The sequence below is a fragment of the Xenia sp. Carnegie-2017 genome, unplaced genomic scaffold (assembly GCF_021976095.1).
Source record: "Xenia sp. Carnegie-2017 unplaced genomic scaffold, XeniaSp_v1 HiC_scaffold_19, whole genome shotgun sequence".
NCBI lineage: Eukaryota > Metazoa > Cnidaria > Anthozoa > Malacalcyonacea > Xeniidae > Xenia > Xenia sp. Carnegie-2017.
The window spans coordinates 2514161-2533043 of NW_025813481.1; the positions used below are offsets into that span (position 1 = coordinate 2514161).

An 18883-nucleotide genomic window follows, 5' to 3' on the forward strand; every position below is an offset into this window, starting at 1 on the left:
TTGTTTTTAACTTTTCTTTGTACACTACACTTAAATGTGTACTCAATCATCAATAACCAATGATTGATGATCGTTTTCTGAGACAAACCGTGATCGACCTGTAATTCTTAATACTGAAGATTATTTTAGTGTAAATGAAAATACATGGACACTATTTTAATCAAATGTTTGTTTGGTCGTGTATTGTTTCGTGAATGCTTTAGTTTAACATTAAATGGAAGATCATGTGGACCAGTTGTTGTCACCAATTGTGTTTTTGATGGCTCAGCTATGACCCTCTCTTTTCTTGCGTCATTGCAAAGGTATTTACTGGGTTGCTGGAAACAAGTAGAAAATTATTCTTTGATATATGTTTTCTAAAAACTCCACGAGAACATAGTCAAATCTATTTGCTTGGAGCTTCATGATGGTATGCAGGCAAAAGTAGTTCAAGGGAAAGATATTTCATCAGAATTTGCCGAGACGAATGGTGTGAAGCAAGGCTGCGTTCTTGCTCCAACATTATTCTCGCTCTACCTGACAGCTATGCTGCATGTGGCTTTTAAAGACATTCACAAAGGGATTTACATCCAGACAAGACACGCAGCAGATCTCTTCAATGCCTCCCACTTCAAGGCAAAATCACGAACAACAAAACACCTCGTCAGAGAGATGCTGTTTGCGGACGACAGTGCACTGGTGGCTCATACTGCATCGGATATACAATTGCTTGTTGACAGATTCTCAAAGGCTGCTACCCAGTTCAGCCTTAAGATAAACATCAAGAAAACAGAGTGCTTGTATCAGCCGATCAAACTTCACAATCCCCCTCCTGAGCCACAAGACATCACCATCCATCAAATCCCGCTTGTCCAAGCCACGGACTTCACATATCTTGGAAGCACTGTTTCCAGATCTTCAAAAATAGTGATAGAGCTGAAGGCCAGGATTGGGAAGGCAAGTACAGCATTTGGCAAGGTCCAGGAAAGACTGTGGAACAATAGGCATGTGTCAGTCAGGGTAAAATGCAAAGTCTACAGAGCTGTGGTGTTATCAACCCTCCTTTATGGAGCAGAAACCTGGACCATCTACAGAACTCAGGTGAAGAAACTACATGCTTTTATGATGAGACAGCTGAGAGATATCATGAGCATCAAATGGCAGGACAAGATCACGAATGTTGAAATCCTGAAACGTGCTAACCTCCCCTCGATGGCAGATATTCTGATAGAAAGAAATCTTCGTTGGCTGGGGCATGTATACAGGATGGATCAGGAAAGACTCCCAAGACAATTGCTGTTCTCACAACTATGCGAAGGGAAGAGAAACCAAGGAAGACCCAGACTCAGATACAAAGACGTCGTAAAACGACACGTGAAAGTGAGACAGATCCTACCTAACAACTGGAAGACGGCCGCAAGCAACAGAGCGGCTTGGAGATCGGCCATCAAAAGCAAACCCAAACCATAAACAGTCCTAGTCGTACCGAATGACTGCCTGAGAGAGACACTTAAATGTGCAATCACTCATCTATCATCAATCATCAATAACAAATGATTGATGATCGTTTTCTGAGACAAACCGTGATCGACCTGTAATTCTTAATACTGAAAAGTATTTTAGTGTAAATGAAAATACATGGTCACTTTTTTAATCAAATGTTTGTTTGGTCGTGTATTGTTTCGTGAATGCTTTAGTTTAACATTAAATGGAAGATCATGTGGACCAGTTGTTGTCAACAATTGTGTTTTTGATGGCTCAGCTATGACCCTCTCTTTTCTTGCGTCATTGCAAAGGTATTTACTGGGTTGCTGGAAAGAAGTAGAAAATTATTCTTTGATATAGGTTTTCTAAAAACTCCACGAGAACATAGTCAAATCTATTTTATAACATTAGAACAAAGTAAATACTTTCCAGTGCCAGACTGCGAGTTTCAGTTTGGTGGAAAAGCAGCTGATAGAATTAAGTGACATGCACTTTGTTGTTAATGATAAGTTAAAAAAGATTTCATACAGCAATAGAATCAAGTTGCCAGCAATACCTGATAATGAAATGAACTTTACAAATAACGTTTGTATTCATCGTTCATTTCATACTTTGATACTTCCATAATCATTTGTTACAATAAGTTGGTATAAAAATGAATGCATCAAAATTCTTTATTTTTTACGGAAATTCACTCTCCATTCTTCTTTCCTTTTCATAAACACAAACATGCTAGTAATAAAATTACACAGAGGTTTTTAGTTTCGTTGGTACAGTCAACTAAGTTGATATTTTGGTTTCCAGAGGAACGAAAGAGCTTCTCGATCCGTTCGTAGCGAGTAGAATGAGACTTATTTATTAAACTCAGGATTTGAACAAAGTTATTTTCCAGAATGCAGTCTATGTTTAAGGTTTTAGCATTTGTGTAGATTCCGGAGACTCTGTAGCATGTTCATAAAAAATTGAAGGAAGTCACGGTCCATTCCTATCTCGAAACACGTTTTTATAAACAAAATTAAAATCGACTAAAACAGAACATCTCTCCTTGTACCTAGTGCATGGTATTTCATCTATCGTTATATTTTATAATTGTTTGGGACTCTTACAATTCATTGACTTGTTATCAATTAGGATCATGGGATTGAGACGAAAATCTTCACTACCATAATTAAGGTAAGTTAGGTAAGCCAGCTGGTAAAGGCCGTTGAGTCTTCAGTAGTCTGGGGACAAGTAAGATGATTACATGAATCTTAATTTTTTTTAAATGGAAACATCGCTTTTAAATGTTGGTTAAATGTTGGCAATAATATAAATAAATATTTACGAAATGAACTTACATGAAAATAGTTTTATAACCATTAAGCTAGTGAAGTAAAGGAGAAATACATTTTTATAGGTTTTTATTATCTGTGGATTTTACAATGATTCATAGTTTGTTTATCATCAACCATTCAGGGTGAGTCGGTAGTGACAGTATGTATTGGTTTTATATTTGTTTGCTTTCAAAGCTCTTCTGTTGGTTTTGTACGTATAATATAAATAAAATTAGTAAATATTTACGAAATGAACTCACATGAAAATAGTATTGTAATCATCAAAGTTAGTTAAGTAAACGAGAAATATATTATTATAGGTTTAGTATATGTAGATATCACAATGATTCACAGTTTGTTTATCATCAACGCTTCAATGTGAGTAGATATGAGATATGCTGGATATATATGGGTTAATGTTTTTTATAGATCAAATTTCCTCTCTAGGCCCTTGTTGGTTTGTTATGTTAAAACCGATCATTTATGCAGTTTAGGAACTTGTGTTTGGTTGCTGTGGATGGCAGACGTTTGTGGCTGTTCAAAAGACATCAGGCCATGGAAAAATAATAAGTTTTATTAACGACTGAAGAAAGTAACTGGGGACAAGTAAGATGAATGTTTTGAATTTTTTTCAAATGGAAACATCTTTATTAAATGTTAGCAAAAATATAAATATTTACAAAATGAACTTATATGAAAATAGTTTTATGCAGGTATTGGTTAATGGTTATAGATAAAATTCAGGCTCTTTTGTTGATTTTGTGTATATTAGCTTGTAATTATTCAAGTATGTAATTTATAATTAAATTTGAATGAGATATAGTGAGATAAGTTGCAGTATGATATTAAATGAAAGCTTGAACAAGGGCTACAAAGTGAAGGCTTATTTTTATTTGTGGTATCATCTGACATGATTAATGCAATTATACTAAGATAAAATGAAAAATGCCATGACATTAAATAGTCCAGTAAAAGAATGTCCAAGGTTAGACAAAAATGATGTCATGGGTAATGGTGGGATATATTTCTGGAAAAACATTGGAGAAGTGTTTTAGGATTTGTTTTTGATTATTTCTTCGAAGCTCAAGGAAAATTGAATGAATTTATGTGTAAATTGTTGGTGATTAATATGAAGGTATCAAGCACTTGTGATATGTTGAAAATGAAGACTTATTTAGTTGGGAAATTTTAAGCATTTATTATGTGCTATTATTTTGTTTACCAGTAATTATATCGAACTTTATTAAATCAAGTATTTGCTTATTTAATTTCAGGCCCATTCTCCTGAAGACATTCCTCTGTTGTGAAAAAATACTTTGGAAAAATTCGCGCCCTTGCTGGTTAGAGTCGGCCAAAGATCGTATTTTCATGTAAAGGTAAAAGGTGCACCTGATTTTTGTATTATTGAAAAGAGAATTCCTTACATAAGTTCACCTAAAGCTATTTCTTACTAATAGTTTTCATTAACACATTATTTTGTTATGCAATCAAAAAACACCTCAACTATCTGCAAATGGGCTCCAAAAAAGTATATAATTGTTGGATTCCATTATTATTATGCTAAATTCATGCATATTTTCATAATTTGGACACAGTCACTGAATGAAAATGTATCTGCAATGAGTATTTTAATGTTTGTTTACAATTACTCATTACTGTCTATCTAGTTTGCACTAATATTGAGCTGTACAATTTTCTGGAGAGGTCTCACTGGTCTGTTTGCAACATTGAAGGTGAGTTATTTTATTTGTCCAAGAAATTAGGCTATGCAAAACAAGAGAGTGGCAGACATCATGTCATTCTATGCACTGCCTTTTTATCATATTTCTTATTTACAAAAAGTTCAAACCTTTTTCAATCCCCACAAATAATAACAATTCTGTTGTTAGTATCAGGAGTTCAAAGTATCATGATAAAACAAGTTGTCAATCAATGAATTAAATGTTTCAAAATAGTAATATTGTTTGAACAGAATTTAAATACCAGGTCTTGAAGCATAGATAAATGGGATCAAACATAACTCATATTTCATCACAATTGCCGGATGGTCTCATAACAATTGCGAACTGTTAAATTTATGCATACTAGAAAATTCTTATCCTGTGTTAAAGTGACTGCAACTCCACTTGTTTCAATCTTTTTGCGTCTCCTGTTTTACAGGCTTCCCACGTGTACGCAAGCGTACCTATTTTGTTAATGCATTTTGTCAAGTTCACAGAATGTCCGAAGTTTTTCATGAGCAGTTGCAAAGTCAACAAAATGGTGACAGAAACGATGAAGTAAGGATTGTTTCTTGCTGCCCAAGCCATCATCCAGTATGATATAAAGAAAATTCCAGTTGAATAATTTAAGAAACAGTCCATTCATAAACAATTTGTGTTTTGCTATTGGTAGATTTACGCAAGATTTATTGAAATTAATGTTTATTTGTAATAACTGTTTATTTGTAGACGATACTTTTTTCAAACACATTTCAACTTTACGATTGTGAGCATACTGAAATGCAGTCATTTACGAAATCTGCTTAGAGAAATCTCCATAAAGCATGTTTTTCCAGCTATAATATTTTGAATTTGAAATGCTACATTGTAAAAGAAATATTTATTTCTCTCAAGGTCACGAGCTGCAGAAGAAGGCATTCGTGCTGTCAGACGGAAGCAAAAACGGTGAAGAAGTGGAGGTTGTTGAAACTTTTAAAGGTGAGAGAATTTTTACAAACATAGTTGTGACATGTTCTTTACTGGATAAAAACTACACGTTGCTATTCTAGATTGCATTTGTGAATTCTTTCAATACCCAAATAACCATTTCAAGAACATTTCATGCGTCAGGCGTTTGATTCAATCGCCAATAGTTTGTATTGGATTTTTCTATAAGATAGAAAGTCAGTTTCTTGGCGATTAAATGGAACTTCCAATGCCTAAATGAAAAGCTCTTAACATTTTATTATTACCTTTATACAAAACAAAAGACTTCACAAATTCAATTTAGTTTTTTTGAGCGTAACAGTCTTTAATTCCATGTACAAATCCCCAATTTCTGTTTTTAACACATATCTTTCAGTCTCTTATTAGTTACAGTTAACAAAAAATAATTTTGAACATTTACCAGGAAGAATTCGATTAGAATGATAATATGAAAATAAAAATAGACAAATTCTCGGTATCCTTAGTATTGAATGAACAAAGATCTTTTTCTTGTTCTTTTAAATAGTTGCATCTTAAATAGTTATGCAATTAAGTGTGTCATTGACACGCGTAATATCACATTTTTCAATGAATTCTTGCACTTTAGATGAACGGACTATTCTAAATTCTAATACTGTATATCTTACATGCCAACACCCTTAAAGGTTTTTTTCTTCTCATTAGGTGTTGCATGGTAGCGCCTTGTTTGATTCGGTTGTCCAAATTTAGAATCTCCTGTGTTTTTTTTTAAATCTAGTTGACTGCAATCAATGGTTAATCACAAACATTAAACAGTTATACTATAAAACGTTCCATTTGCTGTGATTACAATAAGCGGATTGTGTTTTGATTTATGCTTTTAAATTTCTTGGTAGAGATTTGTACCGAAAAAAGTAACTTCCAATTACGTTCACATTGACAAAGACCCCATTGCCTTACTGAGTTTAAGGTGTCCCTGATTGTGCTAGCTTTATCATAATTGGTGAAAGTAAACTTAATTTGTTTAAATCAAGTGTATAAAGATGAAACTTGACGATAGTAGTCTTTTCTATACCTTGTTATAGCTACCTTGTTGCTGTGATAATTTTTGTGATTTTGTTGTTTTGTTGGGTAATCATAATTTTTAGAATCTGTGAATAATAAGCTTTCCCTAAGATGTAGCTACTTTGCTACTATTATGATAAATATTTTGTTTCGACAATAATTTGTAAAAAATCTTATTTGGCGTGCATCAAATGATTATCGTAGATTTTGACGATTAACTTCATACAGTTGGATGTTTTAAAACATTGATACAAGTAACGTTTAACAAGGATGAGTACAATTTCTGAAAATTTTCTTCCTGCGTATGTTTAATTTTTATAAATTTTCATCTATGTTAAGGCTAATAATCACGGAAAGTTGCTTTGTTGACGTGGCGTTGAAGGTTATGATGTTATATGTAATTTAAACGCCTTAATGATTGAATATTAAAACTGTGCAAGAATTCTATTTTAATCTTTTCATTTCAACGAGTGAGAAAGACGAAGATTTGATAAATATGTATTTATGATTGCAGAATTTCCTAAGTTCGATGTATTTACCTTGGATAATACAGAATTTATAGAGTTGCCTTCAACGAATGAAAAGTTACTTCATGGATGACGGTAAGTTATATACAATCAAATTTATGCGAGACCCTCGTAAATGTGTAAGCTATACATGCAAAAATATGGATATATTTGCCAACATTTTATCGTAGAACATACATACACTTTATTGATCTTTTTATCTCGATAATTGTCGTCTAGAGATTTTATGTCTTTATGCACCAACTATAGATATATCTTTAAGGTTTTTTCTGAGTCGAATTTTATTGACTAAAATACTGTCACACGTTTGGTGACTTTTCAATTGACAGAACGTTACGAGTCTAAAGGTGAAGGAACGGAATATTACCCCGACTATGAAAGTAAGTTATACTATCAAATTTATGTATAAGGCACTTATAAATTGTATCTTCCATACGTAGTGATATACTTTCTAACATTCAACATATACTCCTTGATTATGTTTTTCCTTGTTATCTCGTCATGTCAGGATATTTTACGTCTTCTTGCGCCCAACATTTTTAACCATTTTCGATTCAAAATCCCTTCATGACATTGTTTGTGTAAGATAATAATAATATCCATAATAACTATAAAAATAGCTTAAGAAGCATTTGTGCAAACTGGACGATTTTCCAAAGCTATAGTTTACAAAGTTTAGGTGTTGAAAAACACAAAATAAGTCAGTTTTAAGTTAATGTCGTCATCAAAAAAGAGCTTTTGACAATTCAGATGAACCTTCGGCATACAAGTTTCAGAGGAGGATTTGGGGGCTCATATTCATATATTCATGTTATAATCCTTAGAAAACAATGGATTTCAAAAGATCTTAAGCCTGCATATATGAATATATGAATATTAGCCCCCAATTATCGATCCTCCGCGGTGCCTGTTTATTATATGTTCCTTGTCATTTTGAGTAAAACGCGACAAAGTGTTGGATATGAATAGATCAAAATATTGTATCATTCTGATTACAAATTGTATTACAATGCGAAATAATATTGGTCAATTTTGGTGAATCTCAGCAGAAATAGATCCGTCCGCCATTTTTTCTGTTCCGTTCCGCCGTTCAGTGGTTTTATTTGTTTGAATTTTGTTTCCTGAAATAAATTTAGAGGAGTTTGTAAAGATGCGTTCTGGCGGCCCCATATGCCTTCTGGTAGTGGTGTCTCCTTAAATCATTCGTGGGTATTCCCCTGGCTGTACCCCAGCCACAACGCCAATGGTTCGGTGTTTCATAGATATACATAGGATTGATACATAGGCGTAGAAACAGATTTAAATTTGGGGTGGGGTTAAAGTCGACGAGTATAGTATATACTCCACCCTTATTTTTTGAAGCTTTAGGGAGTCTGGTACAAACATTGAAAATGGAGAAAGTCATGAAACCTTTATGATTTAGTTGTACTTCATTACAATACACAAAGTGAAAGTATTGTTCAAAAATCAATACATTGCACAAAACAAACGAATTTAACTAATAGCCTAAACGATTGGTCGTACTAGTTGCAAGCTAGGAATTCTAGTTCAATGTCAGACTAAGATGTTTTCACTCTCTGAAGAGTTAAAAATGGACTTTGTTGTATGCATTAAATGGGTACAAAGAAGTTTATGAGCTTTACTACACATACAAGGACGTACGTTTTCATGATGTCGCTTATCGTGTTAATTCAAGTGATATCCATAATTCTCATTTGATCTTATCATAAATTTTGCTCGTTTGCGGTCTTTACTAAATTTGAAAGTATTGATATTGTTTTCCTTCTTAAGTCAATTTCTACTTCGTTCTTGAACTTTCTGGAGTCTGTGTGATAGGTACATAACATAAAACCCCTATATGCACCTATCAAAAGTTCAATATTTGCATATCAAACTTTATTTGTCAAACCTGAGCTCCAGTTCATATCAAATACTGCTATCCGCGTGCAACCCTGCGTACTTTTTTTAAAAAAGGCATCAATCGCTGCAGTTCTGACAGTAAAACCTAGTCTCGCCCAAAAATTTTATGGTAGATTAAAGTGAGCCACCTCAGCTATTAGTCAAATTGAGGGCAAGATTGAGCTACACAATATACCAATACAGTCTTCGGTTCTTCTCTTTGAATTGGGTCTAGTAACTGCTTTCAGATGCCGAGTCATAGGTATTTGCTGCCCCATCATGTGCTTGTTTATGACTGTTCAAGTTAGAGGAAGGTTACCGCGAATAAGGATGTACACAGTATTTTATCAAAAGCTCCCAAAAACGTGTTCATTTCGAAGTTTTTTGGCATTGTCTGGTTTATCTATAAAAATAATAAGACGGTAAAATTGCCAGAACGCTCATTTTATACACGTTGCGTGCAATACACAACAGAATTTAAACTTTCAACTTTTCGAGTTGAATTAGATTTTTAATTTCTCATTTTCTTTGCGCAAGCGGTTGCAAACTGCTCTCCCGCTTTTCAAGATTAATTTTTTGCTTTTAGATAAACCAGGCGATGCGAAAATACTTAGACGTGGACACATTTTGGGAAATTTTGATGTAAAGATAATTTTCTTGTCATTTAAAAATGTTCTAATATTTTTGTACACCTTGTGAATTGTTGATATCTTACAGTTCATGGTTGTCTGCTCTCTAATTAAACATCCTACACATCTATGGGGCGCCAAATGTGCATTTATTATTTAAGTACATTATCGCATTATTTTGCATGATTTACTTAATTATATATGATAATTGCATTTAGTAGTTTAGTAGTTTGCTTATTTCAAATAACCATTTTTGTGACAACGTGCTTTAAGTTTATTATACCAAAGAACCAGTTTTACTTTCTTTGATATAATTTGGTTACATCAAGTAACCAGTTTTACTTCCTTTGATAAAATTTGGTTATATCAAACAACCAAAATAATTTTGAATTTTGATACACTTGGCGAAGCAAAAAAAGTCAAAAGCCTACTCCCCCCTTCGGATTTTTATGTCTTCCGAGAGATAGCGATTTTTTCCAACCGAATTTCTATGCGCGCTTTGTATTTGGTGAACTCTCTTATTGACGATTATTTCATACAAAGGAAGGATTTCGGTTTTCAATGAATTCCGCCGATTCCTCCGAAAGGCTCGCGACATCATTGACTGATGTTATAGGGCGAGCCATTCGTGAAACTATTCAAACTATTACGAACTCTGCCAAGGTAAGCAGTACATTTGAATAAGGAAGAAATAAATGCGTATGGTCTATGGCAATTAAATTAAACTTGGCAACTCTGTGTATAAAGTATCAGGTATTGCTTGTTGATTTTCCACAATTTCCATAATGGTGATAATGGAAAAATACCTATTCAAATGTGCTGCTTACCTTGGCAGAGTTCGTAATTGTTTCACGAATGGCTTGCCCTATAACATCAGAGAAATATTTATATAATTATAATTATTCTTTTACCTCATTAAATATTCTTCAGTGTAAGAATAAAAATTCCATAATTATGTTTATGCTTGAAATGTGGAGCATATCTGAAACAATTGAACTTTTTGCAAATACATGTATTCTTAAAAAAAGTGGTTGTTGAGCAGAACAGTGTTTAGTGAAAATCTTTGCTGTTTGTAAAACAGCGTTGGAGCTTTTTATCTTTATATTTTCTACTACATGTCTTAGGTCATCTTACAGAACGTTTTGAGAATGCTTTTAGATCCATTCAATTTCAGAATTCTCATCGGTATAAAAACAATCTTCACTTGGCATAAAGTCTTTTAGTTGTTCATCTCTTTGAAGACTTCTTATATTCTTTGTGTCGTATGGTCATGCAATATCCTTATATATGTTGATAACAATTATTTATAAATAAAATAATGGAACGGTGTAATAAAGAAGATATTATTTTTATTGTACTTGCATGCTGAAAACAATTATTTTGTGTTGACGATTTATGGGATATATTTTGAGATATTCTCACCTAGGTTTAATTCACTACCAAAGTTTATTCATCATTACCAATAATGATATTTTATTATAATGCGGTTATGAGTTGTTTTGAAAAAAAACTACTGAAGCCACGACGTTTTTGCAGGTTGGTATAATATTACAGAATAATGATTAATGATGACTGTTAGTAGTTGTTTTTGCATGGGTTGCTAATCAGTTAATCACTATGACTATGTAGGAAGCAATGATGTAAATGTACATTTGTACTACTGAAATATAATTAATTGATAGATTTTGCACTTTTCTTTCTATTATTATATATGTATATCTGCAAAGTTATGATACCTGAGGTTATATACATGTGTATTAATTTTTCTGCAGTTAGATTTTCCCTTGTGAGCACAGTTAACCTGTCTTGTGTAAAGCTAAACGATTGGTTGTAAAATACAGTATTTGTATTTCTTTACACGTAACAATTATAATATAGGCATTACGCTTTTTAGGCATCGATGACGAAATTTATGTATAGCGCTGATAATGCTTGTACAGGACAATACATACTGTATCATCAGTCCTATATCATAAAGTGCAAAATTAAAGTTACAAGGCTGACCTAAAGTTTTTACAATAGTAAAAATGAAAATGTATACAGCTGCGTAGAAACTCATATTATGGTTATGCTGTATTTGCGGTATACTAATTTGGACAAAGTTTGTGTACCTAAGTTCATCATTTTACTTGTGCTAAATAAATACAAAACAATTGCACTTATGTAACCTCAATCAATGCAACGATTTTTCACCTCATGATGATAATTTTATAATTGTACGAAAAAGAACGTTCACTATTCTCACTTATAAAATTCATTTCTTAGCGTAAGAGCTAAGTTGATGAGCTTGGAAATGTTTTCTACGTTGCATACAATATACGTGTCGCACCGGAAGACAGACCATCGGCCAACGAAGCGTTAAAACACCCTTATCTACAAACCGATGAGGTGAATTTTGATTTGCTATGTGATGTTAGTAGTAATATACATGGGGGTTCTAGATCACAAAAAGTTTACTTTTTGTTATCTATAACTCCCCATGTATATTACTACTACACCCGTGGGTAAAAACTATCTTTATAACAACATAAAATAAGACCATGGTTCAAAGACGTCCCTCTGGTAAAAGGTCATGTAAAAAAGCTGTGTAAAAAATAGTCATTATTTCAAAGGGGGTAAAAATCTCGAATTATAATCTATAGTTTAAAAATATGGAATCTATATGTTTTAAAAACGGTCTTTACAAACAAATGTTAAGAAAGCATCGGTTCGGAGGCGATCCGGCAGCGCAAATTTTAGCGTAGCTAAAATTGAGCAGGGGGATGGGATCGCCGAGAATTCATGCGAGCCCGGTGGGTAAAAAATTCTAGCTTTAGCTAGAATTTTCGGCTCGCCCCGTTTTGTCCGAAGGACGACAGAGGCTTAAAAAATGCTCTTCAAAAAACCGTCTTTAATAATCAAGTGTTAATAATCAAGTGTTAATAATCAAGCATTAAAATATCAGTAGCAGCGCTTTATAGTCGACTGGTATATTGGATTAACTAGTGGTCTTTAACAATGGTCTGAAAACTCAGCGCGTGGTAGAAATATTCTTTAATAATCAAGTGTTAATAATCAAGTGTTAATAATCAAGTGTTATTAAAATATCAGTATCAGCGCGCTTTATAGTCTACGTGGTAATTTGGTTAACTAGTGGCCTTTAACAATGGTCTTAAAACTCAGCGCTTGGTAGAAATATTCTTTAATAATCAAGTGTTAATAATCAAGTGTTAATAAAGCATCTTTTTAAATCGTTGTGTCGGGCGATAAATTTCAGGCAACTAAGCCTGAAATTTTGAGCGCAACAATGTCATAGATGCTCTTTAAAAACTATGGAATCTATATGTTTTATATAATTTTTGTTAAAAGTGTTTTTAATAATTGTTTCAGGATTTTGAATATTTTTGTATATCGCTTTTGTATTAATTACTTATTACAAACAGTTATGTGATATGTAGTCAAACATGAGGATTATTATTCATCTTAAGTTTTAGCTTGATAGTTATTTTTAATAAATTTTTTTAATTTTTCGATTTCATCATTTACAAATTTTTTAGTTGATAGAATATTATCTTCTATAGTAGCCCTAAAATTTTGTGAAAAACCATTATATGTCATAGATAATATAGATTGATGTTGTGAATAAACTTGAATTTTGGTGAATCCATTAAATGCTGCCAGCCATTTTCTTTTCCATTCGTCATAACCTAGTGAAACTGATGATTTTGTTGGTTCAATAATAATATAAATATAGTTTAAATCATCATCAGCACAGTATACGTGATATAAATCTAGTAATGCATTAACTATCTTTTTTTCATTATCATTTGTTAGTTTAATGATAAATTTTTTTTTAATCTTATCTGCCATCATATCTAATTCAATTGTTTTAGAGTTATCAGATGGATTTATTAATAAAAGTGTAAATTCAATAAATTTAACATTATTAAAATAAATTCTGATAATATCTTGTCGGGTATTAAAATTTTTATAATTTAATTGATTGCTATGGTGTACTACTTTACCATTTACTCTGCTATCAATCTCATTCTTTGTATAATAGTTAGTTAAATTAGAAGTCAAAGCATACTTACCATCAGCTTGTGTTTTAGTATAATAGTTAAATTAGAAGTCAAAGCATACTTACCATCAGCTTGTGTTTTAGTATAATAGTTATTTAAATTAGAAGTCAAAGCATACTTACCATCAGCTTGTGTTTTAGTATAGTAGTCATTTAAATTAGAAGTCAAAGCATACTTACCATCAGCTTGTGTTTTAGTATAATAGTTAGTTAAATTAGAACTTAAAACATATTTATTATCAGCTTGTGTTTTAGTATAGTAGTCATTAAATTTATTATCAGCTTGTGTTTTAGTATAGTAGTCATTAAATTTATTATCAGCTTGTGTTTTAGTATAGTAGTCATTAAATTTACCATCTGTTTCAGTCTTTGTATAATATTTAGATAAATTAGAACTTAAAACATACTTACCATTTGTTTCATTCTTTGTATAATAGTTGGCTAATCTTGAGACAAAAACATATTTATTATCAGCTTGCGTTTTAGTATAGTAGTCATTAAATTTATTATTAACTTGAGTTTTAGTGTAGTGGTTATCTGATAGATGTGTTTTATCTACAGGTCCTTGTATATTTACATTAATATCTGTTTTATCATGCCCATAAAATAAGCTCATTTATATTATTCCTCAGATTTTATATCCGGTTTATTATTTTTATGTTCGTAAACATGTTTAACGGTTGTTATACCACCAGATAAAAAACCTAGAAAAGGTAATAGGGGTGATATTTTTTCTACTAAACTATAAACATCTCGTTTTAAAAGGTCGTCTGATTTAAGCTGTTTTGTTAATTCTTTTGAGTCTTCAATAGCATCAAACCCTTTTAATATATCTGAAAATTTTGATATAACTAAATCTGTTAAAAACTCATTAGCTTTTTGTAATCGTTTTTTCTCATATTCAATGTATAATTTATCAATAATTTTTTGACTGGCTTTTTTAATGTAAGAAACTGACTTTTCTAAATTACCATCTTCAGCTAGTTTAAGTAGTTGATCTCTTTTATTAAAACCCTCTTGCGGTTTATTTTGTATATTATCATCACATACAGCATCTTTGATAGTATCATTTGCGGAATCAATCTCATTAATTAGATCATTAATTGTTTCAGGCTCTTTACGCTTTGGCATATATATATTAACACATGTTTTATTGCGGAATAACAATTTTCCATTGGTATGGATATATTAGTTGAATAAATAGATGAGCAAATTTATTATTTTTCAATTTTTTGGTTATTTCTTCTATATCATCTTTATCAAAACTATAAAGATAATCATCAAATATTGTTTTCATATTATTGCGGTTTGTATTATAAAATGCAACTAAATAACTTATATTTTCACGATAAGGTTTGGCAATACTTGTCAATTGCTGTGTAACCACAATAGTAGAAAGTCCATAATGACGAGCACTGAATGCTAGACGAACTAATTCAGATGTCCTATTTTTAACATCTAAGCAACTAGCACAGTCATCAAGTATAATAAGAGTATTAGAGCCTTTATATACATTACTAACATATTTTAAAACAATATCTACATGATCTTGGTCACATTCTACCTTAATTAAATCAGAATCATTTATATATTTCCATTCTTGATATGTTCTATTATATGATAATGTGGGGCATACTAAAATAATATAATCAAAATGGTTACTAAAGTTTTTTTCTAGCATTCTTAAAAGAATGAAGGTTTTACCACAATTTGTCATACCTACAATAATCATATTAAAAGGTGTATTCATTTATATATTACTGGTTATTCTAGTATTGAATACTTTGTAAATCATTATTAACAAATTGAACAAGAGCATCACTAATAACATAGATGTAACAGTTTAAATCTTTTGTATATGCTCTTTTTTTAATTTCAAGCAAAATGCCATTTTGAGTATTAATGATTCTTACACCGTTACCAGCAATATTTTTTTCTTGAAAGGTGCGTAGATCAATAACTAATGCAAATTTATCCTTATAAAATTTTTCAATTGTCATGAAGCAATCTATCGGGATAGTTCTATCAAAAAACCTCCTAGCTTCTTCATAAAATACTTTTTTATTCATACCCTGTGCAAAAATGGTATTAGGAACTCCCTCGATAGTTATTTTAACTTCATCAATTAATGGATATAAAAATTTCTCACTATCACTAACTGAATTTTCTGTGAATAGTAGTACAATGCCTTTCATACTTTTACGAGGCACATTGACGTTAATATTTTGTAATGTACTTGACTTATCCCATTTTTCCTTTTTTAAGAGGGTTGTATGTTCATAAAATAGACTTCTTCCTATAGAATATAAATTTGTTACCTCATTAGCGATTTCTTGATTTTCAATAGTTTGATATTCTAGCTGAATATTTTCTAATTCATAATCACCGATAGTTTGACCACTTTGAGGAATAAGGACTTGATCACTTGATGGTAATGTTATTATATATTGAGGGTTATTATTCATATTGAAAGGGCAATATAACCCGTGGTCTTGAATAATATTATCAATATTAATTTTCTGTCTTGTACCATAAATATCATACATTAATTTATCTGATACTTTTTCTAGACTTCCACTTGTTGCAGCACTATCATCTTTAGAAATTAATTTTCTTAAATTTTCGTTAGCTATGCCATATTCAATAAGACTTTGTCGATCACTTTTGGGTAACCACAAGTCTTTGTATATACTTATAATATTATGATTACTACAGTCGTATAATGTCTCACCGGAAATTTTAATTTGGAGTCTATTTTGTAAAATCTGACTGAGATTATTTATAAAGTGACTTTTTGTATTACTGATTTTAAGATCAAACGATAGATTAACTGAACCAGGGACTAAACAGCTATTTGGTTTTAATTTTGGTATATTAACATAAATTTGTTCATTCGGTTTAACACTATTCGGATTGAAGGTAATACTATAAAAAGTACGATTACCTTTAATTTTTGTCATATTAATCCTTTTATAACCGGGTAAAAGCTCTTCTTGTAATCTGCTCATATATATTAAAACATATTTTATTTTCTTCTTTGTTTATACTGATCATATATTAACAAAGCAGCAGCAATAGCTAAAATCCATAGATTAGAAGCTACCCATGCTAGGCCTTTCGCCCCCCAAGATATAGCCTGAGCGATAATATTCAATAATGGTCCTAACACTGGCCATAATTTTTTAACTAGATTTGCTAAAGCCCTAGAAAATTTACTAGTAGCTTGAGCGCCTTGCAGGATTGCTTTTCTAGCTCCTATGACAATGGTTGTAATTATTCCAGCAACAGATATAGCTAAAGCTGATAAGCCTGGGATATTTTCTTTAACCCATTCTTTAAACCGCTGTAATCTAGTAATGTCTTCTTCTTGTTTATCTCGTACATCCTCTTTTTCTAATTGTTCTTCTTCTTTTCTAATTATAGTTACTAATTCTTCGGCTCTTTCGTGTAAATTAGTTAATTCATCAATATTGTTTTCAATACCATTTTCATTTTCATTTTCTATTTCATTTATTCTAACTTGAGTTTTGTTTAGCTCTTCAGCAAAGTGATTTATTTGTGCTTTTATGAATTGCGGGCGTGTTCTTTTATCAATAGTTCCAGAGGGGGTCATTACCCCTATATGTTCTCTAAGTTCTTGATTAGTTATTTGATTGAAATTATCTGTATATTGATTATTTAAATCAACCATAGGCATACTCTCTTCAGTTTTTATAAATTCATTTTGCAAATTAATAATTTTATTAATTTCGTTTTTAAATTTTTTAACAGCTTCTTTAGCACTTTCTGCTTTATTGTATTGTAATATACCATTTCTATTACGTTTTAAAACAATTATACTAGCACCTCGCTCATTTTTTTTATTTAATGGTTTGTAAGTAATATTATTTATATCAGTTTTACCCAAATTTAATCTAAAATTTAAACCTTCATAATTTGCCATACCTTTTAGTTGATTAAATCTAAACACTTTTCTATAATTTTTTTTTCTATAATTTTTTGTAATAAAAGATTCAACAGCAAAAGAAACTTCATTTTCAAGTTTATTAATATTTGTATAAACAGGAGTTGAAGTAGGGACATTAGGAAGAGTATGAAGTATTGTTATACCATCATTATCAGTAATAAATAATTTATCATCATTATCATTAATAAATGATTTTTCAGCAATATCTTCATTATCATCGTTATTATCTTCTTGCTTTTTATCTTTTAATTCAATATAATCAAAACCTCCTTCTGCCATTATATAGATTACTCTATATTTTGTATTTCACTTTCATTAATCCAACTGTTATGTTTATTATCATAACCTAACCATTTAACTAAAACCATCTTTTTACCTTTAACCTTCTTACGTTTTAATATCTTTTCAACTCTATAAACATCGTCTTTCTTATTAACAACTGATAGTTCCTCTTCATAAAATTTACCGATTATAGGCTCTCCTTCTAAATCTTCTATCTCATATAAATTCGGATCTCCTCTAATAACTTTAGTCACTTTAAACAACTCTTCTGTAAAATTTGCTTCATAGCCTTTCGTAAATATAGATTTATACTTTGATATTCTAACCATATCACCAATTTTAATCTTAGGTAATGGTAAATAAGCAACTTCATGACCGTATAATGTATTCCATACTTCATCTTCATTATTTTTATTAACATCCTTAGGCTTCATCAAGATTGTACTGTGTTTTGTATTGTTATAATTATATGCTAATTTACTTAATATATCAATCCATTTATATGTTCCTTTACTGTAAAAATATTTCCACATAGATGTTTTAAGCGTTCTATTGAATCGTTCGACAATTGCAGCCTTTTTATCATTTTTAGTAGAGAAGTACTTAATTCCATGTTTTTCTAATAATAATTTAACACCTACATTATAAAATTCTTTACCATCATCAAATTGAGCTAGTTTCGGATAATCATTAAATCTATCTTTAAATTGACTTAATAGTTCTGCAACAGCTTTTGTCATATTATTTGTGTCTTTCCTATAAACAGGGATAGCAAATGCATATCTACTTAATATTTCAATAGCTGTTAATATCCAATAATAACCATTGTTTTTATACTTATAAGAACCCATATCAACTAAATCCATTTGTATTTGTTCACCAAGATAGTTTACTCTTGTTTGTCTGAATTTATGTCTCCTAATAATAGGTTTATATCTAGTGTATGTATCTTGAGATATTAACCATTCTTTAACTTGTTTTCTACTAACATCTATACCTTCTTCTAATGCT

At 31.1% G+C, this 18883-nt stretch overlaps 1 protein-coding gene across 4 annotated transcripts in view; it reads left to right on the plus strand.

Moving 5' to 3' along the window:
• The first annotated feature begins 2701 nt into the window (after nucleotides 1-2701).
• Nucleotides 2702-18883, plus strand: part of LOC124438470 — a 35752-nt gene continuing 19570 nt past the window's right edge. For 2 of the 4 annotated variants that reach the window (XR_006946099.1, XR_006946100.1), the window contains exons 1-8: nucleotides 2706-2920; nucleotides 3267-3383; nucleotides 4052-4153; nucleotides 4445-4510; nucleotides 4996-5056; nucleotides 5393-5476; nucleotides 7023-7110; nucleotides 7365-7415. The gene's annotated coding sequence lies outside the window, so the exon portion shown is untranslated. Of the gene's footprint in view, nucleotides 2921-3266; nucleotides 3384-4051; nucleotides 4154-4444; nucleotides 4511-4995; nucleotides 5057-5392; nucleotides 5477-7022; nucleotides 7111-7364; nucleotides 7416-9520; nucleotides 9823-18883 lie in introns of those variants that run through there. The other 2 variants (XR_006946102.1, XR_006946101.1) reach the window with 2 other exon arrangements.